Raw genomic sequence first — 26,544 nt, forward strand, 5'->3', positions numbered from 1 at the left:
AGAATTACTGCTGCCTGGTTGTCAGGTTCTGTTTTATTTGGTGCATGTGATAGCAATGGAATGGATAATATTTGACCAAAACACCTTCCTTTTCAGTGGAGCTATCATGTGAGTGCATACAAAGAAAGAAAAAGCACTTTACAGAGTGGTGAGTATTCTGGGAATCCTTTAGTCTTAGAAACTTGATGGGAAGAGTGGCGTTACCCTCACTTGTTAATCCTTATTCTCTCCACTGAAATTTGACTCTCTTAGCAGTGATTTAGAAGAAATAAGGAGTTTTTACAAAGATGAGTACAGGCAAAGCTATCTATAATAACGTTACTGCAAAACTTAACTTGTTTTGGTCTGTAGATCCTGAATTAACTGCTGATAGTAAATGGGTCCTATTGATCTCTTGCTGTTACCTTCAGTAACCGTTTTCAGAAAATGCATGGGCTGGTAGTAGTAGTAGTTACAAAGTTACAGTAGTTTCTTTAACAGAAACTGGAGAGTCCAGATTTTCTGAAAGATAGGAGTGTCAGAATAATGTGCTATAATACCCCTTACAGGTAATTAAAAGTTGTAAACTATGGCTAAGATGTCTGTTGTATGTTTCTGAAACGATTTTCTGTGGTACGCATTTCTTCATTTGGCCTTGGAACTGTTGTATTGCAGTAAATATACTTGTGTTCTAGTACTAATCACATATAAAGATGATCTTTGCCAATGAGTTTGTAGTTAGCACAGAGCTTCTCTAGCTCTTTCATGGTGACCTTAGCTATTTGGAATTCAGAACTAGTCATGCCATCTTGGCACAGTAGGACACATTTAATTGAAAATAACTTTGGTTTTGGAAGCAATTTTTACTTGTTAGAGCTTGCATAAGATCAGAATTGGATCCTAGCTTTATATTTGAGGATGAAGTTTTCATGCTATTTCTGTTACTATATAACTGTTATATAGTAAAGAGTTGCTGATATTTATTGTGGTATGATGAAAAGTCAGGTTTTCAGGTCCACAGAGAGTTGTGGGATAATCAGCTTGACAAGGCACTAGGTGAGATACCTTGGATCCAGTTCTTAAGTCCCAAAAGCTTGGTTGGTCCCTGAGGAAGACCCTATTTAAGTCAAGAGCAGGAGAAGACATCTTAGGGGCATTGATACTTGGTGTTCAGATGAATGCAATCTGTAGAAAGGAATTCGGAAGACTATTCTTTGAAGTGTGTGTCTGGATGATGGTGGAAGCAAGGGATGGAACAGTACAGGTCTGGACTTATTCACAAAATGGCTAGAAAAGCTGTTTATAAAGAGTGGTGACACTTGTAATACTTATACCATTCAGTTTGTATTAAAGCTGTGTTGACTAAATACAGAAAACACGTTGGATTCTGAAGCTGACATGCTGCATTTATTTATTGTCTTTAATCCCAGCAGATACCAGTGTGAATTCTCAAATTTGGGAGAGCTTGCTAGTAAATGTGTCATGTTAGCCAACTGTCAGGCTGAGCAAATTACTGACTGTACTCAACGGGATGCATAATATCTCAGGGATGGAAGGAAAGAGTTATGTACAAACTAGAGACTGTGGGAAAATAAGTCTTTACTCACAATGGAATTTGTCAAGCAGACACACATGTGTCATGGAATTGTTCGCACTTGCTAATGGCTAATCGACTGCCTTACAGCTCAGCTTAAATATGAAAGCTCTTGCCTTCCTTTTTTCTGTGTAAGACACCTAGAGGAGAGGAGGGCACTACTGCATCACCTGGTGCATTTGGTGTGTTACGTTGAGAGCCGATCACGCCCTGCTTAACTTGTGAGAGCAGACAGCTCTCAGTGTAACACTATTCTCTCTCTTTTTTTTTTTCTTTCTTTTCTTCTTGGTAAATATTATAGCTATTTATTTTTTGCCTGAAAGAAACACAGCATTATTTCTCTGTACACTTCTGATCGAGAGATACAAAGGGCTTCTTTCCTAGTATACCACAATTAAGTAGGAAAAGGTTATCTAGCCTTTCTGAGGAAACTCATTTAAAAAGAAAGGAATAAGAATATTTTCTCTCATTTTTCTGAATAAAAATATGCACAGATTACATTTTGCATCTTGGTCCAAAATCCAATCAATTATTTTTATTATGTAAACTTCTGCTAATTTCTGCATATAATGTAATTCCTTGGCATTTTGGAGAAGACAGCACTGGAAACCAGTGCATATGGATTTTTGGTGGTGGTTTTTTTTAAAGCAAGTTATTTTGGTGTAATGAATTAGAAACCCATCCTCAGTTAGAAACATTTGATCGAATGTGAAATAAATAACCAGACCGTATTAAAGTCTGTGACTAAAATTGTAAATTTTAATATAATTCATCCAAAACTGTAGGTGTAAAATACAGTAGAAAAATTTTTATCTTGGTCCACTGAAGTCAAGCTAATTGGAAGAAGGGCAATGCAGGAGAGAGTGGCATTTTGTTTTGTCCTATTGTGACCACAGGGTATTTCAGAATAGTTTGAGTTTGTTAAAAGGCAAATTTTGCTGGAAGGGATAAACGCAGGATTGTGTTTGTCAATTTATAATAGGAGTGGAATTTCATTAGCACTACTATTCGTTTGTGTTGTGGGAGGAAGAGTAAAATAGATTCTCATTGACTTAAAATGTCACTGTCAATTCTCGCTGCAGTTTGTTGGCAGGACTATGGGTCAGCCCTGTTCTCTCTAATTAGGATCCTTGGGGTTTTGTGTGGGCTTATATGTTTGGGTTTTCTTGTTGTAGTAGTATAACATTGTGCTTTTGTCATCTTCTAAGACCCAGGTGCTCCTTGCTTTCTGATAGTGCTTCATTTTCATTTCTGTAATGCAAACTGTCCTCTCAATTGCAAAAGCATAATTTGTTGTGCCTATACTTCATACCTTTCTCTCCCTGATCTCTTGTAAAGTCCTTGACATTTCTTTGCTTGGTCCATCCAACATAATGTTTACGTGATTTTCTTGTCCAACTGCTGACTGTCCTTCCCTCAGTGTTTCTCTCAAACTTCTGTTTATTCTTGCCTTCAAAGAGCTGTACAACAAATCTGTGTATCCCTCTTCTCTCTTCACATTCATTCCATCTTCTGCTCCATCTTTCTAAGCTTTGTTCCTTGTCACAAATTTCAGTATACTCCTTATAGGGCATCATTTGAAATCAAAGTCTGCATACTGGCAGAAAGATATATGTGATTAGTTTTTGCTTTGGCTTAAACAGAAGAATTACCATCTCTGCCAGTTCCAAACACATAGAATTGCAAGCTGGCTACTAGATCCTAAACTTTTTTGGAATGAGGTTTCTTATCTTTTTTTTTTTGTAGAAATACTTGGTAAAGATTACTGAAAAATACTGTCTTCCCTGCTCAAAGTGGCAGATTATATTGATCATGGAATTTTCTGCTAGTACTTATGAACAGCCTTCGAATTATGACTGTCATGAAGTTCTGTATTAGTGGGCAGTGAAGTGGTTTTAAAACAAAGCAAATTAAATCAGAAATACCTGTTGTTAATCTCACATTCAGAAATACCACATTAGCTGAAAATCACTTCGGCCTCTTGTGACTTTCTGCCCCCGTAACTTGTGAAGATAAAGTATCATTCTCCTGCCATCATTTTCTGTATCTTAAAAAAGAAAATGGTATAAGGAAGGCCCTTCATTTATAGATGACCAGTCTTCCCATTAAACTTTGTCTGTAATAACTGCTTTTTTTTTTTCCCCTGATTGTTTTTAAACTTGTGGAATAAATGTTTAAATTCCTTCTTCCAATAATCCCAGAGGAAATGATATTACCTGGAAAGGATCCATTGCTTGTTCCCTGTTATTTTTAAAGTCAGTATTAATCATTGATATTCACCACAAGTATTGAAGACCTCAGCTTTACAGGTCTTTGGGGAAAAATGAAGCATCCCTTAAAACACTTGGGCACTAGTTCCTCCTTGATTCAGAGAGAAGAGTTTCATGTCTTTATAGTAGCAGTTATTAATGGTAGTGTGTTAGACAGGAGGTTTTATTTCTTTAATTCCAAAACAGCATACGTTAGACATAAACAATTAAAAATACAAATATTGTTAATCCCTTAAGACTGTTTTATAGTAGGTAAAGTCTAGTACTCCCTATTTTAGATATGGCTTTATCTGAACTACTGCTTCTCAAAATATTTCCACTTATCTCTGAAGTCATAATTATGGCATTCATCGTATTTGAATATAATTGCTGCACTTTGCATTCTGTTCAAGTCTTGGGACTTAAGTAAGGAATTAATCTCAGCTATTGCTTTTCTCGCCTACTGGAACCTGCATTTTGGACCCTATCTCCTTTGGTTTTTATCAGTTATAGTGTAATGTTTCTAATGAGGCTGTCTCATGCATGTAGAGTATTACTCTAAAATGGAAAGAGACATTTACAAAATAATAAACAAATACCATGTAGGTGGTTATGAGGCTTACCCTTATCAGGTGCACAGAGACTTCTGGATACAGCAACTGCAACAGCTCCATGTTAATCCTATTGTAGACAAATTCTCCTAAATTATTCCACCTCTTTAGGAAATAAAATGGCGTGATCTACAAAATGAGAAAAATACTATCTCTGCATAACAAGACTTAATTGATACTTGTCAAGTGTTTGAGATGCTTTGCTTTACGGAAGGTGTTGCTGGGTAGTTACAAATATTTATTCTACTGGATGCAATATCAGTGAGTACAACAGACCAGTAATAAATGCGTGCATCTTTAACATGTCCTAAAAGAATTAAAACTTACACAGAAGAGATTGGAATGTATAGAGGCTTGTGCTCCTGGTAGATGAAGACCTTATGAAGCATTTTCAATAGCCTGGTATGTGCAGTAAAGTGCAGATGCATTAGCATGTTCACTGGGTACTGCCAATCACATTTAAATTGGGACGAAGCTTTGAAGTAGTGTAGGACTATATAATAGTATTACTCTGTGTGCCTTGTTTGAATGTGTGACCTCTTGATGGGAAAGAGTTGCACATCTGCACTCTGAAGAAGGTATCCTCAATTTGGAATTGATTAGAAAAGAGTTGCTAAGCCCAGTCCTTTTCTGTTACAACCATGATGCTTTACATATTTAAATGTATCAAGCTTCCTCCTAAAAACTAATGAGTGTTTGTGTTTTGTCCCTCTTTATTTGATTTGGAGATACTTTCAGGATGTTGTTGTTCCTCTGGGTAGAATCGTCCTGATTTCCACCAAAACTAATAGCACAAATAGCTCCTCTTTTCAAAGCAATAGACTAATGACACTTAACAGCAGTGAGAACTTTAATGGAACCTGATGATGCTTGACCTTTTTGTCCCTGCCACCTTTCTCTTTTCCTCACCTCTGTTGAAGAAGAGAAATTGAGTTTTGGGAGAACTTGCTCACAATAGCCTTCTCTCTTGCTACTTCCCCATATGACCTGCAGTGTTGAGAACACTCCTTTGATGCTGGTGAGCCACCTCTGGTGCTCTCTGCTTTGCTCTGCAGTGACATTCTTGCTGCACACACTGAAGAGAAGAATGTGCAAATCAAAGGCAGTGCGACAGAGGATGGGGCCTGAGACATTTGTGGAGCATTACCAGCTCTCCCTACTCGCTAGCCCAGGGAGGAGACAGGCTCAGCACATGCTGAGCACAAACCACTTCGAGGGTCTCTTCATATTTTTCTCCTCTTTATCAGTCTTTTTTCTGGGGCGCTCTGAAGTTTCTTAGTCCTTGGGAATTATTTCCATCTGCAGCCTTGCTACTGAGCAATTGTAGTAATACCAGAGTCCAATTTAGCAGTATTTCTTCAAGAGCTTGGGTCCTTGACTGGTTTGTAGAGGACAAATGCAAAGAGCAATTGCAAATGGGTTTCTGTGCTATTAGAGCTCTGAACAGCCTTTCCTCTTGGCTGTGTGTCAGATTATACCTCAAGGGGGGACGGGTGGGCTACGAACCTTAAAAAGATTTAAATACTTAAGTGCAGGGTCAAGTATTCGTATCAGTGGGTGTCTTAACAAACTGGTCTCAGAGTGCTCAGCAATAATAATTTTCTTTAATATTTTTAGGTAGCATTGAAAGTGGTAATTGAGTAGGCAAGTGTTTTGAGTTCTTACATTTCTTCGTCAGCTTTTCCTACAATTTACTTATATGATAATTTTCCTATAGAACCTCAGTTTTGGATTAATTTTATAAAGCATAGTGACAGGTTGCTGTGCTGTGGGGAAAACTTCTATCTAGTATAGAAGAACCTGCACAAAGAACTGGTAAGCCAGAGAATGAACCAAGCGAGGAGAGGAAGAGGTTGTTATTGTTAAGGACTGTTAATGTCTATCCTTGAGAAGATCTTTTTAGCATGCAACTTCTCTCCCCCAGTGGGCTCTTTGTTTCCACCATTATTCAGCTATTTTAGGGTAGTCCGTCAATGCATAACACTAATCAAGGGAAAGGGACTTACTAGCTTGTGGACACTGCCCTGTAGCTCCTTGATGCTGTGCAGCCTCTCCTCCCACACAAATACGCAGACTTCACCTCTTTTGGAGCCATCAGTTCCAGCATACTGCAGCATTTGCCATTCTCCTCAATGACAACCCCATAGCTCTTTAAGCATTTTCTTTATTCCTCTCAAGTGCGCAGAAAGTGGTAGGCTTAAATTGACTTTGGCAAGAAGCCATCATAGATGGATGCAAGAAGGCTGTCATCTACTAGTACAGAGTAGTGGTTTCTAGATGTGAAATCCATACCCTGATCCTTTGCTTCACCTGCTGTTTCCATGGCCCTGCTTCAGTTCAGTCTACCACTGAAGCATATTTGCTTTGTTGTTTACAGTTGGTTCTCCCATCTCCGGAATATATATCTGAGCAAAATTATACTATAACAAAGGATCCATATGTTGCCGTGGGAATCTGTGCCTTGGACTCAGTAAGTAGTAGAACTGTAGCTGATTTATGACTCAGTGTGGGGATAACTGCCTAGTCTCTTCATTTTTCTAATATTTGACGTATGAAAAGGAGATACTGCCCACTATTAAAGAAGTGGGCTCATCAAAGAGAAAAGATAATTACAAATCAACATTAACATTCTTCTTTGAGGATAGCTAGTTGCAAGAAATTGGGAGGAACAGCAGAATGGAAAAGTATAAGAATTAAGTGCCAGTATCTCTGACCTCCTGTTTGAGCATCAAGCCTGCCTTGTATAATAAAAGCTATTTATAAATGGCTACTCTGTTAAACGTGTACAGAATTTTACGATGCATAAATTGGGAAACAGAGCCAGCAAAGGGACTTAGCAGAGTGATGAATGGATGACAGGGGTGTCTGAAACTGTTTTATTCATGGATTGTGAGGTGAAGAAGAACAACTGCTGGGAAGGGCTGGCAGTTGAAGGAGAAAGATACAGAACCCAGAAGATAAAAAAATCCAGTAATCTGAGAATTATCAAGCCACATTGTCACACTTGTTTTTGGCAGTTACAACTCAAAGTAGTAGCTTTTTATTTTTACTTTGCTACATTTTCATGAATATTTTTAGTCTTTCTCCCAGCTCCATTTGCACTACTGTCACCATCCGCTTCCAGTGTCACAGCCCTAATCCTCCTAAATCTCAGTAATTTATTCCCTTAGATTTTAAGCAACAGGTAAGAAGAGGTTTGGTTTTGGTGGTGTTCCCCCCCCCCTTTGTTTTGACAACACTGCCCCACTCCCTGATTATACTGTGGAGAGAATGTGATCAGGCAACCCAAAATTGTAATCTTGATCTGGGGCCTACCTAGAAGTTAATGAATCTGTTCAGTTGGTTGTCACTGCTCAAAAGACTGTTAGAGACTGATAACTCATTAAACTGCCATTTAATTCTATTGGTCATGCAGATATTTCTCAGCAGAATGCTGTTAATGCAACTTAATTCCAATCAGATGAGCCAAGTTAAGCTCACCAGGTTGCAATTATTATTTGTAGTATTGTCACAGGATATGTTCAACACGCAGGTGCATTTTATAAAATCCTCAAATACCACAGAGTAAACCAAATTGAAACAAGGCTAGAATAGAACTGTTTTGGACTAATGAATGAAATCTGAGTTCCGCTTGTTTTTTATTCCTTTCATAAATTTGTTGTAAGGTCTTCATGTGTTTAATTTAAAATTGGCAGAGAGATTGTTTAAAGATACGTGGTTGCACTTGGAAATGCATGTTTTTCTGTCTTTAATGTGTTCTGTGTCTTGCATCTGTAAGGATTTCTGCAAAAAAAAGTTGAAAAGGAAATTAGAGGCACTCAAGATAATCATTACAAAGAGAAGAATTCCCTTACCTGGTAGCGAATGGGAAAATGTATCCTGATTAGTTTTACAATAGCAACGGTCTTTGGTTTTCTTCTGGTACCTTGTGGGGTATTTTCTTAAATAGGTAGTGTAAAGGACTTTTATGTTTGGGGAAACTGCAGCACTTTTTTCATGCAGAAATCACAAGAGATTCACTTTTGCAAGCCCCTGTGTCTTGACATACCCTTGATATTATAACCTTGTAATGCTGTAATTTGATTAAAAAAAAAAAAGGGGCAAGCAGTATTAAATAAAAAAGAAAAAGTAGAACATCTTTGGTTGTGATTCTTTATAAATGAAATACTGACTGTGCCTGCAGTATTGCTTTTGGTCTTTTTGTGTTGCAGACTAACAGTATGTGTTTGCTGGCCAGATTTCATCCTGCTTTTGGCCACCGTGTTGCTGAAGGCCTCTTCAGAGCATGAAGGAAGTGGGTTGAAAGTGGATTCATTCTTTTCACTAACATCTTTTACAGTAGCATATTTTTCAGGGAACGGCCTATTGCTGCCCAAGCTTGCAGTATACATCTGATGAGCCCTTAGGTTAGGAATGGGTGAGCAGGAAAGCCTTAGATCCACACCAATTATTCAGTAGACTGCATGCTGCTAGCAGACCACTTAGACACTCCTGTTCTCTGGAATTGCTTTGCATGCTGACTGGTATACAGCATAGGAAAACTGTGCTGTATAAAACGCTTTCCTCAGCCCTGCCTTTGTCCTTGCAGCTATCCAGCAATATAGCATATATCTTAGTCTGCTAATTTTACCTACATGTTGAGCCAAGATGTTACAGGCTTGTTTGGTGCATCTGTCCTCACTGGTTGAACTAAGGTGCTTCACTGCACAGTGAGTATTTTGATTTTTATGCTATAGAAAATGTAGTTTGAGGGGGATATTAAAGTTTGTTTGCATTTATAATAATACCTTATGCTTGAAATAATATGAATGACTGTTCTGCAAATAATTGCAAGCACAGCCCGCACACTAAGCAAAATGCAAGGGGAGCATGGTGGCTGTTTTGTGAATGATTCAAGATCTTAAGTTTTAAGTTAAGGAACCATTTGTTCTATTATAAAATTAATATATTTGAAAGAGAAGTTCTGTCAGATTTTTTTCCAGCAGTAATAACTTGATACTTGTCTTCTAAACTGTCAATTATGTTTCTTTTAAAGAAGCACATTTTCACTAGATATTTATTTCGTATGGATGTTTTATGGATATAGATAATATATATATATGTATGAAAAATTTATTATGATAGTACATGAATCAGAAACATGTACTTTGCCATAACTCTAGGTGGAATTTAACAACTTAGATGTAAGAACCAATCTTTCGGTTTGCAAAATAAGCAAAATTTGCTTTGGCAATTTGAAGCAGTAAATATGAAATCCCATGCAATTTTTAGGCACTTTTCAGAGTAGGAAACCATTTTAACATGGAATAGGATTGTGTTTAGAATAGTTAATAACAGCATCTTTTGGAAATGCTACAAAGATGGCATTGCTTGTTTCCATATATCACAGTTGGCTCACCAAGTAGCATATTTTCTCTTCAGTGCTTTCCCTGATGTTATTTCCTCCCTGATATGGTCGAATCAATCCCTAAAAGTAGAGTACTCATGTTGAGAAGCTAAGCACGCACAGGAAAGAAATTTAGTCTAAATACTGGTGTTGGTTTATACATTAGTTGAATTGATGTACTATAGTAGTGGTGCTGCACTACGATTGACCAAAATGATGCAGTGGAGATACTTTATTCCTTTAGTGTCTGTTACTTTGTGCTTCTTGTATATGGAATTTTTATGGAAATTAGAGGACATGCAGGATTGTGCATGTGACTTGAAACATGAAGTGGGAAGGATAGTACATGATGTCTTATATAGGGCTCTGGGAAGGAAGCAGATTACCTACCTTCCTGCAAATAAAAGGCTCACTAACATAGTGTTTAATGTGTTTTCCTAAGAAAGCGATTACGTATTTTAATCCTGCAGTCTATGAAATATATGCATTACATGTGTCACTTTTGTATACATTGATTTGCTTTTCTCTGGCAAATTAGACTTACTCTGGACCAAAGCCAAATAATATATGAGGCAATTTCATGCCTTGTGAATTATTGAAGAGAATGTTTGGTACGTAAAACTTGTCTTCAGTTTGCTGGCTCCCCTCCCATTTCTCTTAATCCCTTTGGGAATCTTGGTTTGAACTATCTTCCAGAGGCTCAACAATGTCTAAAGGCTGGGTAACCATTCCAGTGGAATGGAAGGAATTTTAAGTGTGATCTCCCTTTCTCCTTACATTTGTCCCTTTCTGGATTGCAGTCTCCTTTTTGCTAATTCTAGATAGCCAGTATGCTAGATTGCAAAATATACTTTGATCATAATGGTTAACCCTGTCACAAAAATCACTGTCTAAACTTGGGATTAGAGGATGCTCGAGGCAATAATTTGAATTTTTTTTCTGTATCTCTGCAATAAGTTTATGAAAGAAAGAGATCATTATCCGTTTTCTTACTAAAGTATGCGTTTCTCTTTTTGAACAGTCTGGTAAGTTAAAGTTAGTTACGGGGCAGGACTGCTGGTGGTTTTCTGCTATAACAGCAGCATAAGTGAGGAAGATGGACAAACAAGTAAACCTTCCATATAATCATGTCACTGGAATAGAGTATGCCTCAGCCAAATTTTGGTCAAATGTTAGCTTTTATAATGGCTGGCTTTTGTTGGACACAAGTCCAATGAATTACATGAGTTTATTGTGAGATGAGGCTATATACAGGAGTGATTTTTAAAAGCACTACAGATGCTTATTAAACTTACCTTAAAGGCTTTTTTTTTTTTTTAAATGGTCTGACACCTCTCCTTATATTTCTATCATTTAACTTTGCCAAGGTCTGAAATAGCATACAACTGAAATGGGAGGAGATCTGCAAAGATGTACTGAAAATGTAATTTGTGAACCTCTTCAGAATTATTTGGGATATAAGTATACACACAGAAAATCTGTTAGAGCATTTCAAAGGCTACAAAAAAGTAGTTTTAATAGATAGAAATTATTCATGTTAATTTTCAGTGTTACTCGTAGGTAAATACTTTTTCCCTCTTCCCAGATACTTGTTACATAACAAATGGAATGTATTGATCATATCTTAAGAAGTGAAGGTCCAGATTTTTCTCAATGTACACAGAATGCTGCAGGGAAACTCAATAAGTGAGATAGGCATTGTTTATTTAAAAGAACTACAAATTTTATTTAATTGCTTACCATCTAGAAATGTGTGTATAGCGGTTTTTGCTTTTCCCCCATATGAGATGATTTGTGTAATCCCTGTTACTGATATGCTGTAGAAAGTTTAATAATAATACAGTTTTATTACTGCATAAATCTCTGTTATAGCAACATAAATCTCATATGACAAACTTGAGACAAAATCATATTAATTGTGTCCTTCTGTTGACTTCAGCTGAGTCATGTCCAGATTCTTTGACAAGATTAAATATGGAGAAATGCAAAGAGGCTGCGTGTCAGTTATGTCTATATAGACAAAGCTAAAATAATTTAGAATAGGGCGTAAATGTGTTAACACGTCCTGGAGAGAAGGCAGGTGTATAGATATTGATGAGTTTGACTCCATGATTATAAGGTCCTTAACCACACTTCTCATGTAACTGGCTTTAATGTAGAAATAAAAGAAGCTAGTATAATATTAATCACAGTAATTGAGATTAACATGTTGTAGCAGGGAATCCTGGTAAGACGACCTGGAAGATGGGGGAAAACCAACATTTGTTCTGGCAGCATAAACTCATCAAGATAAATCTGGATCTCTTCTCAGTGTAGGTTACTGTCTACAGGGGATGCCATCACACTTTTCCTTGTGATGCAAATGGCAGCCACTAATATGAAGCTTTGGATCAATTGATTCATTTCGGACTGCAGTTGCTTACCCATGCTGCACTATAATGAGCTTATTTTCCATAGTGATTGTATGTAGGTGGGGGCAGTGTAGAGAGAAAGAAAAAAAAAACAAAACAGGAGGGATTATAATGAGAGCAAGGGAGGTGATTTAAAATCCTTCATGTGGAAAGAGAGGCTTAGAGGTGGCTCTTTTTCCTCACTTTTTGCATGGATACTTTTCTTAATTTTACTAGCATCTCTAATTAGCTAGCTCTGTTTCAATGGCCTTCCATACACATGCAGGGATTTTCATGACAGAGAAATGTTACTCATGAAGATTAAAATTTGGCTTTGCTTCTGCTCAGTCTGGTTATTTTGTTTTTATCGTAATGATTTAGATTCTGAGGATAATTACCACAGTATCTGATATGGACTAAATGCTCACGGGAGAGCTATTTTTAACCACGGTACTAAAAGTTACAGTAAATTATTAATAAATTCAATATCTAATTTGGCAAAACCTGATAGTACTTGCCTTAACTGTTCATAAGCTATATAGATAGGCTGTTGAAGGAGTTTCTTTAAAAATTAAGCAGAAGTAGCAATTTATAAAGGAAAACTGCATTATTTGTCCTGAACACTGCTGTTAGGGTGTAGATAATCAGCTTGAGCATCATGAATAAAAACCTGAAACAAGTGTGGAACAGTTTCTAGTTTTAACTTTATAGTTGTTACTGCTCATCAGAAATAGCCTATTTGTTTCCATATGCTGTACCGGAAAAAAGGATCTGTATTAATTGCAAATTCTTCATAACTTAATTGTGTTTAATGGACATGGAACGTAGTACCGAGGTTAGATCCCATGACAGGCAGGCAGATTTTGAATGAAATGTGGCAGGGCTGGGATATGGGACTCATGGCACCTTAAGAGAAGGATGTGTAAAATGCTTGTGACTCCTAGAGCCAGAGACCATCAGTGAGCTCCAGTCTGTATCTTGTCTCTTGGTAACGCTGCAGCTCCTAGTTCTGAGTTTCTACTGGCATGGTTCACCTTTAAATTAGACGTGCTAACTGTCACAATTAAAGTATAATCTGATGTCAAGAGACACAGATTGTGACCTTGGATGAATCACTTGGTCTTATGAGGAACAGAGATATTATTTGAGTAATAAAGTTATTACCTCAGAAACTTAGGAGTGCAATTTTTTTTTTTTTTAATTTAACAAGTCAATTCAGGAGTATGAGGTATACAAGGATTTAGGTACTTTTACAGAGTCCAGTGGGTTTTCCACTCATAAGGTATTCAGCAATCCTTGCATGAAATGTGCTTTCTCTTTCTTACTTTTAATATTTTTATTAATTTACTGACAACAATAGATTCAAGAAGCTGTGGAGGAATTCAAGAGCTCCATGAACAAGTTTAAGGAAAGATCTCTGATGTATTCTTTTAGACGTGGTGTTTGTCAGCTGCCCTGGCAGCTCTGACTGCCGTCACCTGGTTTAGCATCTGGGCCGAAGCAGGATGTTTTCAATTACTCTTCTGGTGTTCCACTTTTATCCTGGTTCCTCCTTCCTCTTCCATATGAGAACTGACTTTTCTGGCTTTGTCATTTCTTACTGGAAAGTGCAGCGTGTCCTGAAAAGACAAGGTCTCAGTTTGTAGCTCTTGCATTCCTATAGACGTGGACATTTCATCTGCAAGTGAAATGGTGGGCAGGAATGATGCTTAATGTGCAGGATGTTACTACTGCACAACAATTCAGGGGCTCTTTTTTGCAAATAAGAAGATTTCTTAAAAAATGAAATTTCATAGGTTCTGAAACTATTTGCAAAAAAAGTTGAATAGTTTCAACTAAGAAAAATACTGAGTTTAGATTTACAAACCAGAGACAATGATACATCCTTTCCCTTTTATCCAAAAGCGTACTGATTAGAGTACTGCCCAGGATGCGGGAAACTTGATTGAGCACTGAGACTAAATCGTACCTCTTCCATCTCAGGCAGATGCTTACTGCAGGCTTCCCTGGCCCAGGCATTCTCAGTTTCTTCTGTTGCTGTTATTCCAAGATAATTAAAATGTCCCAGCTTGCTTCAAATCTTCCGTTTGAATTAACTGAAGACTAGATTTGAATGGCAGGACACTTGAGTTCAGAAAGATGTCTTAACTGCTTGCTTCTAAGGTAAGTCTCCTTTGGTCTGTTCATTGGAGAAGGTTCACTCTGAATGCAGTACTTGATCATGGAGAGATCAGTTTTGTGATAGATCTGAGCTAACCTGATAGGTAGTGCTGCCAAAAAGGTGTCTCCCACTTCCTTCACTGCTGCTTGTGTATCGCAGTGGGAGCAGAGGCAGAGAGGTCAGGCTGGCTCCTTTCCCCACGGGGTAGCTGTTGCATTGGCTTAGCTGGCTTGGAGAGTCACAGGGACAAGGGAAGGTGGAGGCACACTGAGCTTTTCTATCAAAGGGAACTCCTCTTTCTCCTCTCCATTTTGTGAATCTGGCCTTCATTTCACAGCTTTTGTTACAAGACTGAAATGGAACGTGTCATGTCAAAATGAAATTTTGAGAGGGTTTGAGCAAGAGAAGGAGCTATTTCAAATTCAGTTTGATCTGCCGAACCAAGAAATCAATTATTCACACAGCCTGAGTTAGGACATAAAATGAAATAGTATATTATCGCCAGTTAACTTTTCTCTCTGTAGTTTTAAGCAGGATATTTGAACTTAGACATTGGAGGGGGGGGTGGTTGTTGGCAGTGTTTTTTGGTTTTGTTGTGTGTTGTTTTGGGTAGGTTGGTTGGTTTGTTTGTTGTTTGTGCAGTGGGATCTTTGTTGATTAGAATGTATGGAGAATACACTGTCTGGGATGGATAGCTGCCATTGGCTAGATGGGGAGAATGACACCTGAATTCTCAAGGCGACTTATTTCACGTCTGTCCAAGTATGGTGTGAAGCTGAAACCACTCAGACCGAGTTCTGATGAGGCCATGGTCCAGGATGTTGTGGCTGCAGAGCCGACACACATGAGCAGAACATAAGTACAAATGTGCTTTCAGTTATTGATGATCTGTTTCACTGTAAGAAAATAGATCATTGAATAGCAAGAAACATAAAAATGTTAAACTATATATATTTCAACAAATAAGGCTTTTTTCAGATCTAATCTCTTTTGATGTAATGCTGTGAAGTTTTTAAATTATTTATTTATATATATTTTTTTTTAGTTCCTATCCTTTTATACTGTCTCTGGAAACTATGCATTGTGAATGGGTAGTTAATATCCCTATATTCAGTATATTCTGCATGCTTTGACTTGCATCAGGCAATCCATACCCTAAAGGAATATTTGATCTAAGGGAAAACAGTGCAGCAATTAGTGGTGGCAATACACAACTCTAATGGTCCCTTTTAGGATGTCAGTGGCTGCGAAGATGCTTTAGAGAATCTTTGCAGTCAGCAAGAGGGTGACAAGTTGACTGTCTGTCCTCCTGAAGACCCATATATAGAGAGATGGAATCGTCTTTGTCTTCATTCAGTTACCCCAGGCCAGCATGTGTCTCCAGCTCTTGCTGCGATTTAGTACTGTGGCTTCAAGCTATTCATATTAGGATGGGAGGGAGTCAGCTATTCATAGCTGGGCCCAATTGGAGAGAGAGAGAGGGAGGCAGAAATGGCATTTGGATTAGGATCCTTTTGGTAGGCAGTGACTTCATAGCTTTTCAGCTCAGAACTCGCTTGTTTGTAATGAACTTTCATTTCCCTGGTATCATTTCTGCATCTTTTCTAGGATTTGTCATTCCATCATCAGTTCCTTTTCTTCCTGAATTTTTGTGTTCCATTTTTACTTTTCTCTAAGAATCTTTTCCCTGTCTGTCTCACTCCAGTTTCCTCATTAGTTTCTAGCTTTATGCCTATCCCTGTGTTCAATCCCACAACATCATTCTGTGTTTTCTGGTCTAGGGTTTGACAACACTTTGCATGCCTTGTGCTCTTATATGTGCATTATATTCCTAGTCAGAGGACACAGGTTTTTTACTGTATTGTGTTATGTTAGTTTCCAGAGAAGGGAGGCTTTAGGTGATAGGAATCCTTTGCTGTTTAAATTTTCCAAGATCCAAGTAATCTCTGGATGATGATGCACTTGTTGTGCTATCTATTAGCCATTTCCAAGTTGTGGGGAGGGAAGAGTGTTATGCTTTTCCATGAAGTTCCCATACTCTGCTGAATAGGGGAGGGAACTTAATTTTATGTTTAGGCAATGATTCACGATTGTAAATGCTTTTGTATAAAGCTCTGACTTAACATTCCCATATATGAAAATACTGTTCCTTTACAGATGCAACTGGAAGATGTAGCCAAATAAGAGAATTAGAAAGCTTTCTGTACTGTTTATTTTATTTTTAGGACTGACTAAAAAATTCCACTAGAAAGATCTCAATTATTCATTAAACTGAGTAGGTGTTCTGAAACAATTTCAAACCTATTTACAGAACTTAATAGAGATTATATCTGTTTATAGAATTTCACAGGTTTAATGGAAAAGGCCCACAAATGTGGTCTTATTCTTTCTTAAATTCTAAATAGTTTTTCCATGAGATATGTGTTGTTTTCCTTCCCTTTGGTTTTCTCTACTCTTTATTTTACTAGTCATTGGAATGTGCTAACATTCCTAGCATTGAAGAGATCTAAAAATTGAATCTGAAGCACTGGAAATGGTCTTCTGTCTTCCTTGTGCTTCATCTATTTACATGAAAAAGACTGGGTTATTGACACTGTATCATATTTATTGTAGGTTCCTGGATCTTGTTGCCATAGTTACATCTCGTAGTCAGAAAGAGTTTTGCTGGGTTCAAAGTTATGCTAATTGACAGTTTCTTAGGGAGAATAATCCTTGAATTTCAGGGAATAATCATTCTTTCTTGCTCTAAAACTTGAGGAAACTCTTTAGTTTTCAACCACAATATCCCCCCCCAACCCAATACAATACCAAGGTTGTGTGTACTTAATCTTTCTCAGAGAATGTTTTGTGCTTGAATGCTTTTTGCTGTTTGATCAATCTGCCTCTTGCTTTTCTCCTCTTCCCCCATCTCAGAAAACAGTAGCCCTTTTCTGACGCTAGTATCGATTTTCCTGGAGAAGTGACAGTAATATAATGTCTATCTTGAGTTTCAAGGTCCTGATTTTTGTGGGTAATGCAACCTATTGCCAAAGAAATAAAAGCAGAGTTAAGCACATGGAAAAGCAAAATATTATTACTGATGCACCATTAATCTTTTACATATTCTTAAAGTAAATTGATTTACTTTTACAAAGAAAGAAGCAAACAAAAACCAAACACAAAAACCTCACCAGAACTCTAATGTTTGGTCCCGGGCTTTCTCTCATGTTATTATCAAGAAAAGAGAAGCCAGAGCGGTGTAATTGAGCACAGACTTTGTACTGAAGATTCATTGTAAACACCCCTTGGTACGTGTAAATGGTACCTAATAGGAAAGCTGGATCTACAAGATTATCCCAAATGCACAAGATGGGATAAGCTACAGAATCTGTTAATTTAAATTGTTTGAAGATACAATCAAGCCGCATCTACCTTGAGATTCCAGCTTACATTAGTGTAAACTGATTTGTAGCACGGGAGAGTGTTATCTAGTTTCAAGCCAGGACAGGCTATGCCTCCTGCAATTTTTGCCACCTTATGTGGGTAGCTAAAATCCTCTTAGAGAAAAGCCTTTATTGGAGCAGGCATTTAGATTTTATAATGGTAGTGTGTAACAGTACTCAGGCCTTGTAATTCCATCCTGTAGAAGACTTAGGGAGAAGAGGAACAGCTGCTAGTCCAGCTTCCTTGTAATGTCCACTTAATGCTATATATTCAAGGTGTTTTACTGAGTCTTCTGGATGATGTCTAATGATTACCCAATTAAAATGTAGGACCTCAGGCACTTCTAGGTCACCAAAGTTTTCAGAACTTCTAGAACTGGATAAACTCGAATTTGTCTCTCTCAATGAAGAAGCGATTCAGGGGGAATTACTGCAACTGTTGCATTAAACGCCTCTGAAAGTGTGGTGTAAGAGCATTTAAATGCTTTCTTTGGACTAGTGATAACTAAAGACTTTGCAAAGGTGGAGTTTTTATTGAGGAGCAAGCTAAAGTCTTGGGAACATCCCTTCTTAACCAGCCTGTTACAGACTGCTCAGCTTTGTGAAGGGTTGGCAGCTTGTGGCTAGAGCCAGGCATATGATTTAGCAGTGACTGAGTACGGCTGCAGACTCTGGCTAAGAATCTTGTGCCCCAGAAGCTGCTGGGGCTGTTGCTATGGGAAGCTCCCAGAGACAGAGAGAGGTGAGTGGGAAGGGTTGAGATGGTGTATTTAGGAACGGGGGCTGGGCTGGATAAGTCTGGCTTGGTATCTTTGTAAATATTAGCTGGATCTCCGGCAGGGCGGGAGGGGGTGGTGTCTGGCTGCATTATGCTGATGTGCATTCACTTGCCATGATTGAACTGCTATCCAGGCATTTTGAGTTTTTGAATTTTCCTGTGTTCAGTCCACCCTTTAACTCCTGCAGCATGCATCCACCCTGTTAAACTTCTGTTCCTAGAGGGTGCTTGTCAGACTGCTCCTGCCAGCCTTGGAGTATGCCATGGAGGAACCTGACTGCCCAAGGAATTTACAGATGTTTGGGATTTTCATTTAAAGCTTAGTGACTAGCTGGGAGTATACAATTTAACTTGCTGAAATCAGAGACGTGGTCTAGTGAGTAAGAGAAATGATTTAGAGACAGGAGGTCTGCATTCCGTCCCTGGCTCTTCTATTGATTTGCCGTGGCATTACACGTTTCATTTATGCTGTATGAGCCTTTAATGACACTTTTTTTTAAACAGGAGAAAAAGATGAAGAGAGATAGCAGTGATGGGTAAATGGCTTCTTTAGTAATATCTAAAAGATTTTATGTATTTAAGTTTGTAGAATACTGTCAGTCCTTGTCTGTGGCAGTGGTATATGATAAATATATTTTTATTATAATTCTCTGTTGGAACTTGATAGAACAACAGTGGTGTTCAGCCTGTTGAGATTGACCAGGTTCAAACTGTAGCTTACATGTTCTGAGTTTGAATTCAAAATATAGTCTCTGCATTCTGTCCTAAAGCTATAGTTCCTTTTTACTATTGTTTAGCAGCAATTGTATGCCTGTCTCCCCTTATCACTAGCTCTGAAAGGCTGCTTTTCAAAAGTGGATGAATGTTCTTAAATTTAGTACCTTGTGTTATCAATTTAAATTTGTAAGAGGGTTTTTTTTTTTCCCCTTGGTAATAACATACGATATATAAACGTATATCATGTTTTTGCCTTAGGTAGTTTAAACTGCTTTCTGTTAGCATTTGTTTGGAAGGCCACTTTTTTCTGCTCTTCCATGTACTGTGCTGTCCATTTGCTTCAAAGAGCTTGTGATTTAGAGTCATGTAAGAGACAAATTTAGCTACAGGATGGTGTCCAATTGCTTTATTAGTTTGCTTGTTGTACTTCCTACCAACTAAAACTTGTAATCAATTCTCTATTACATGCATTCTAAATTTTCCATATTTAGTTTAGTCTTTGCCTTTTTTTCGCCATGGGTACTCTAGTGCTTAGTTGTCTTTGCAAATTTACATTAAAATAAACTCTGAAGGCCTTGAGAAAGGACTATGCTAAGAATGTCATGTTCCTGAACGCCTGCTTCTTGGGTTTTTACTATTGTCATATTAAAATTGGAGAGAAATTTGCCTATAGTATTGTTTTAATTATGTAACAGAAGCATGGTCTTCCTCTTCCTTTTTTTGAATACTGTGTTATGCAATGACTTAAGTCTTTTGTCAGAGAAGACTTGTCTTTTTTTTTTGGTAGTATTAAATTACTGATTTTTCCACTACTGTGAAGCTATCTGCAGTTAAGCAGATCTTAGAATTAAATCATGTTTAAATCATAAGGCCGCTGACTATGTTAAAGTTGTGGGGATAGGACTGAAACTTTCCTGAAGTTTAACCGTGTTTGAATTGGGTATTTTAAGTCAAGCACATCTTTTGTTCCTGAGTTGGGCAGCAGCCAAATTGTCCTATATCTATTTCTACTCCTTCAGTCAATTGCAGGCATTTTCAGCTTTATTTTATGCCTCAGTTGAACATGCTATATTTTTTGGGTGGGGTAAGGGATGAGAAGAAAAGAACCAGTCTCTGAATGCTCGGGCATGATACAATAAGCTATAGAACCTTGCTAATGAAGAATTTGTACTGACTTCAAAAGGTGCTCAGTACCTTCCTGATTTGAACCCTCCATATCTGGTAGCTGCTTTGAAAAGGCGGATATTTAGATACATCACAGTGTCAACACCAGAGACGTAAGCTGCTGTGGTCGAGACTATAGCCATTAGTGGTAACAGTACATGGAACATAACTTTGAGAACAGGTTTGACCGTTCTGTATGGCAATGCTCAGTTTAATTTCTGGAGTTTTGTAATTGTGTATAAATAATTGGGTCTATTGCAGTCTAACCTGCAATTAACATGTTGCTTTTTCCCCTGCCTGCTTTATAATTTTCTTTAAGAATGTATGTGTGTGTTTATTGTATTTCACAGGAAAGAAAAGCAAATCAAAACATTAATTTCTCCTACTGAATAAAAAATGTCAACTTAATGATGTTTTAAAGATAAATTGTTCGTGCATAACTTACTATCTAGATTTACAGTGTTCTGTTCATAGTCGCCTGCTTCAAAAATTGTTTTGTGTGTCTGGCTGGTCATTTTCTAACCCTGTTACGAAGGTCATACTGTCTGCTGGTAGAGAGGACCTGCTGCAGTACTTAAGTTATGGCCTAAGTTTATATTACACGATTTTGATGCATGACGATATGATTATGCAGTAAGCTACAGTGTGATTCATGAGATTCAATTTTGTAGTGCCTGTGATGTTATTGAAGCTGGTGCTATGATTATGACTTTGTCTTATGACATTGTTTCCAAAACCAATTTTTCTTTCTCTTAAAATATTGCCAGTGTATATTCTTATCCCAGCTGCTATTGAGGATTTGGTTGTGCCCTTAAATTGACATTAAAGTTTACATTTTTGGGGTCAGAGTATTAGATTCTGGAAAGAGAAGTCGTAAGATGCAAAATGATACTGCTAGCTCTTGTTGAGTGCAAACCCCTTGTTGGACAAATTGCGCAAGGTTTTGATACATGGATGTTTCATACTCGTAAGTAAGACTCACAGAAAGTAAGTGAACTAACACCATAAATAATCAAGAACATGCCATCACAAAATATTCTATGGTCTATTTATTTTCACAAATGTAATTTAATTTTAATTATTTATGGGTCTTCTTTTATGCTGTGGTATTCCATAAGAGTAATGAAATCTTCGTATTATGGAGACCTTTCTACAGTTCAATCATTAAATCTTTGCTGAGAAGTGTGGTAAGAATGCCAGATTATTAGTAGGAATTATTATTCTTTAATTTGGTTAATTGTATGGTGCTGTTGTACTTTCATCTTTGTACTGTATACCTTTTGGATCAAAGATCAATTCCACTTCTGTTTTGTAGTTGTCTGCCACTATGTGTAACATGAATTAAAGTACATGCCCACCTTAAAGGGTGGGGGGGAAGGAGAGGGGAAGGGGGCAAAACAGCTGGACTCTATTAAAACAGATGTTGCCAGAGGAAAATAACCACATACTGTCCTGCTCTGGATGACATGCAAATCTCTTTCCAGTCTAGGAAATAGATTTATACATCCCTGGAGGTATCTAAAAGACGTGCAGATGTGGCACTTAGAAACATGGTTTAGTGGTGGACTTGGCAGTGTGAGGTTTACGATTGGACTTGATGATCTTAAAGGTCTTTTCCAACCTAAATGATTCTATGATTCTGTCTAGTTTGTGTGGCTCAGTCGCTGCAGAGTTCTAGTGAAGCCTCACGGTACAACTCTACTGGTTCATGATGTGTCTGTTATTATAGTTGCTCTTTATTCATTTAGCACTTTTTCTTTTGGAAGAAAATGCACAAGATGCATATATGCAACTTTTTTTCAGCTTAGACTTATGTTGTGAACAGTGAAAGCTTAAAGAATGCATACTTGCTATAAACCTGAGAATTGTATTCATGCCCGCGATCCATATGGCAGTATGTGATCATGTAATGCAGTGAAAGTGCCACCAAAAAAGATTTTCTTTACATCTTGCCTTGTTTAGTATGTGTGACAGATACACACATGGGGAAGAGTTAGAGGTGAAATGAATGAGAGCAGTTTGGCAATTCTTTCCTGTTCTAGAAGCTATGGCTATGCGACTTAAATGTAAACCCCAAACCATTTTCCTCAGCAAATCTGGTGTATAATAAATATATATGTAGATATATTCTGGAACTTTCCTATCTGTAAATGTGATATTTTTACAAACATGTGCTTACTTGCAGTCTGCGCAACCTGCAGTCAAATTCAGCGACATTAAATTAATTGGTGTTTAATGACCAAGTTCCATTTGGCAGACAGCAATATGTTTTAGGTGCACAGCATAAAAGGATGGGTTTCTTTGTACTGTTCATTTATAATGATATCTTTGCCATGGTGAAAGTGTGTGTGTACATACGTACAAATATATAATACGTAAAAATAAATGTAATTGGCCACAGTGCTTCAGGAGATTCAGTAATTTTATGCTGAGGGGTTTTTTTGTTTTCTCTAGAATGCATTAATCACATATACATATGAACATGTATATATGAATGTCACAAATGAGATGATCTACGCAGCAGATTTAGAAACTAATTTAAATTAGGCATAACAAAAAAATAGGGAGTGAGGAAACAGAGAGGTGTATTTTTAAAAATTAATGATAATGTGAATATTGAAAAGCAGTATGTATTTTTAAATAAATAGGGATGAAAAATGTTCAGCCAGATTTTGCAAATGTCAGGTGTGCAGTTATGTGGAAAAAATATGCATAGTACGTAGCTAATGTGATTGGGATTCGGAGACTTGTTATGTAAGAGAACTCGGGGGTTTGTTATGTAATAAATGCTTTGGATGTGCTCACAACTGCAATGGAGGTGACATTTTTAAATAAGACACATAATTGTACACGTGTTGCAGGCTTTTTTGTGTGCGTGTTGATCTTTCCCAAACAAAATTGCTAGCTAGCACTGAAGCTAAGGAGTATAAAACTTCTTATAAAGACTAACTTCACATATTTCAGTTTACAACTTTGGTTAGAAATATTCACATATAAATAAGTAAATTTATTTATACAAAAAAAAATATAATAAAATAATATATAACAAAATAATTTTATATGATAATTTTATTGATGATAAAATATTTAATAAAATAACTGACAATTTAGTCTGTAATTATATAACTAGATATTACACTTAAACTGAAGGAGCAGCTTATACGGAGAAGTTGTTCAGAAATCCACTGGATATGGTTTGCCATTAGTACAAGTCTGTTATCTGTTTATGATCTAATCCTTTGTCTGCTGTCACTGGACCAGACCTAACCCAAGCATGCCTGTGCCAACCCACTTATACATAAACTGTCTGATTAACACTGTTGTATTGGTTATCTCATAGAGCAAGTTAAGGTCTAGGGCTAGTCTTATTTTATGTATTATGTTGACGATGTAAAGCTACAAAGAAGGTCTTGGGTTGCTCTCGTCTTAATGGGATTTAGGATCCTCAGAAAACTTCTTGAACCAGTGAAGATCAGGGTTTGGCCTTTTTTAAAACTCCCACCCTGCACAGTGTCCAAATTCTTTGTGAGTGATTTGATACAATTGCACATGTCAAACTGTTCCTCAGTTTTTGAAGCAGCTGTAATCCAATGCAGATATGAGTGTTTGAGTTGTTTTCTGTGAAACTTAGTTGAAATAAAATAAATTCCATTTGGCTTTTCTATAACTGTTTAAGGCAGGAAGTTCCATAATGCTGGAATCCAAAAGCATCTTACCTAGGGTAGGTGACCTGAGTCTTAGTTTATCTGGGCAATTCTTAATTATGTCTAGCCAGGCATGAGTGAGAATTTTATATTGGTTCTTTGTCCCAAACATATACGGGAATATTGGAACTACTTATCTGCTGCCTGAAAGTCAGTAGAAGTTGGTGTTAATGAGGGAAATACAGTGCAGAACTGTGGTGGAGTCTACTGCAGTTTTCCTTAGGGTATTAATTACTTGGTAGACAGGACTTGCTCTTGCTCACGGCAAGGTGCTAGGAACAAAGCCTTAGGGTGTGTTTGCACCAGCAGTTAGGCCTTCTCTCCCCTCTCAACACGAACCAAGCCATGCAAATAATTTCACCTTGACAGCGCTTCTCTACGATCCATTCTGACTATGCTGGGAAAGTCTATGGAAGCAAGATGTTGGAGGAGCCAGCCTGGAAGGGAGTGTGTCCTTCCTGTGTGCTAGTTAGGAGCTGGGAGATGGTACTGGGTAGGTGCCTCTGTGATGCTATGTTTCTGCTCCTTACTTGCAGAAAGTCAAGCAGGTTATCCTCCAGGAGCGACAGAGCTGGGAAGGAACGCTGATCTGGGCCATGGTATTGCTGGGAGGCTATGCTGGTGCTTGCCAGTTGAGAACAGTGGCTGGTCAATCTTTCCTCCTGTCTTCTCTTCCATCTTAAAGTTCAGTGATGGTGTGTTGGGAGGTAGCAATTAGAGAGAAATTATTCTGTCTCCTGACTGACATGTGCCTGTTGCTGTCCAAACCGGGCAACAGAAGTTGGCTGGTAGGCTTGCTAGTCTAAGGCTAGGGCCAGTTGTGCAATGCACAGATGCCTACGTTTGCACTTAATGCTTGCGTAGTTGTGCTTTGTTCTACTGCTGTGACCTCGGCTCTAGGATTACTGGTTACAGTTAATGTGGTGAGGACGGGTCAACTATGCAAAGGAATTGCTTTATTGAATGGGCAGGAAGGACGGTGGCTTGGTTGTGTGTCCTAGTCAAGGGAATGAAATCTCTGCTGGAAGTTACAGTAGCAGCATGAAGATGTTTTGCCAGAGAAGTCATCCAACCATATGCTGCAAGAATTCTTCAGGGAATGGTTTTCATGTCTTGTTAAGATCCAGGAAAGAAGTTCTGCTTTCAGATCTGTGCTTGTGTAAGCATGAGAAGTTGTATGAAAAATTTCAGGTGTCATTTTATAATTCTATGCCAGTTTACCCCATACAGATATTGGAAGAGACCCTATCACAAGAGGGTATATATAGGGTATAGGTAAAGATTTTGGGTTTGACATTCTTGTACTTGTGTTTGAATACCCTTTTTTAGTTAAAGCATGTGTCTAACTTCAGGCCTGTGCTCTAGTTCTACTAACACTGGATGGGATTTAGGTATGCAATTAAGTGTCCCACTGAAACTGCACCAGGTCACCTGATTTCTCAATCTAAAACTGCACATTGCTTTCACTTATGTATTATTACATCGTAAAATACTTTAATGTTACATGAAACAACATGGAACAAAGTTGTTTTTTTTTCCCTTCAGAGTAAGAATATTGGCACTACTTCTATTCCTTTTAGCTAGAAAAAAGACAGGGTGTGAAGTATTAATTTCTTTTAAATTATGTTTTTATAGGATAGGTGATAGGAAAACAGAGTTCCAATTTTACCAAAGCACTTGACTTTTCTAGTGCATAGTGGAAAAATAGCTATAAGGTACATACTTTTTTATAACACGTGTTCAAAAGTTACCCCAACCTTTAACTTAATAAATAGAATAATCTTTCTGTTATGCATTTTATGTATACAATTCTACTTTCTGGAAAGAGGCCTTCAGCCACTGAACAGTGAATTAATTTAAAATAAATTGAACATGTTTGTTTTTTTAATGTACAGAACATACCTGATACAATGTACTATTTTTTTGAAAATGTAACTGAAAATATTAATTCCAATTTCCTTTCCAAATAAACTGAGGAATTTAAGGGTAAATAAAACAACTCTGTAAATTGTCTTTCATTGTTGTTGCATACTATAGCCATAATTAGTTAGATGTTTGTGCACCAGGAAGAGAGAAGTACACAATAGTATTACTAGAATAAAAATGTTTACCATGTTTTCTATTTTGGCTTGATGGCTGTCAGCCAACATTGAAGTGGAATCATTAAACAGTGCTGATGGTGAACAATGCCTATCAGCGTATCTACTGACATGGCTTCATTTTGATTTGTATAGAGGGAGCAAGTGTAAGTAAGTGTGATAAGGAGCGCTGATCCTCTGTGTTAGAAACTGTTCACTTATCTGTGTCTTCTGATCCTAGAAAAGTAAATTGGCCACTTCTAACCTGAAAACACACAGAGTGATCTGATAGCAAAATTCAATATGGTATT

At 37.5% G+C, this 26,544-nt stretch overlaps 1 protein-coding gene across 10 annotated transcripts in view; it reads left to right on the forward strand.

The window, feature by feature from the left end:
- ARVCF (ARVCF delta catenin family member) overlaps positions 1-26,544 on the forward strand; it is a 298,725-nt gene that overhangs the window by 31,738 nt on the left and 240,443 nt on the right. The window contains exon 3 of one of the 10 annotated variants that reach the window (XM_072879712.1): positions 6,811-6,903. The exons of the other annotated variants lie outside the window; for them this stretch is intronic. The gene's annotated coding sequence lies outside the window, so the exon portion shown is untranslated. The remainder of the gene's footprint in view (positions 1-6,810; positions 6,904-26,544) is intronic. 10 annotated transcript variants of the gene reach the window in all.

The sequence above is a fragment of the Ciconia boyciana genome, chromosome 15, assembly GCF_034638445.1.
Source record: "Ciconia boyciana chromosome 15, ASM3463844v1, whole genome shotgun sequence".
Lineage (NCBI taxonomy): Eukaryota > Metazoa > Chordata > Aves > Ciconiiformes > Ciconiidae > Ciconia > Ciconia boyciana.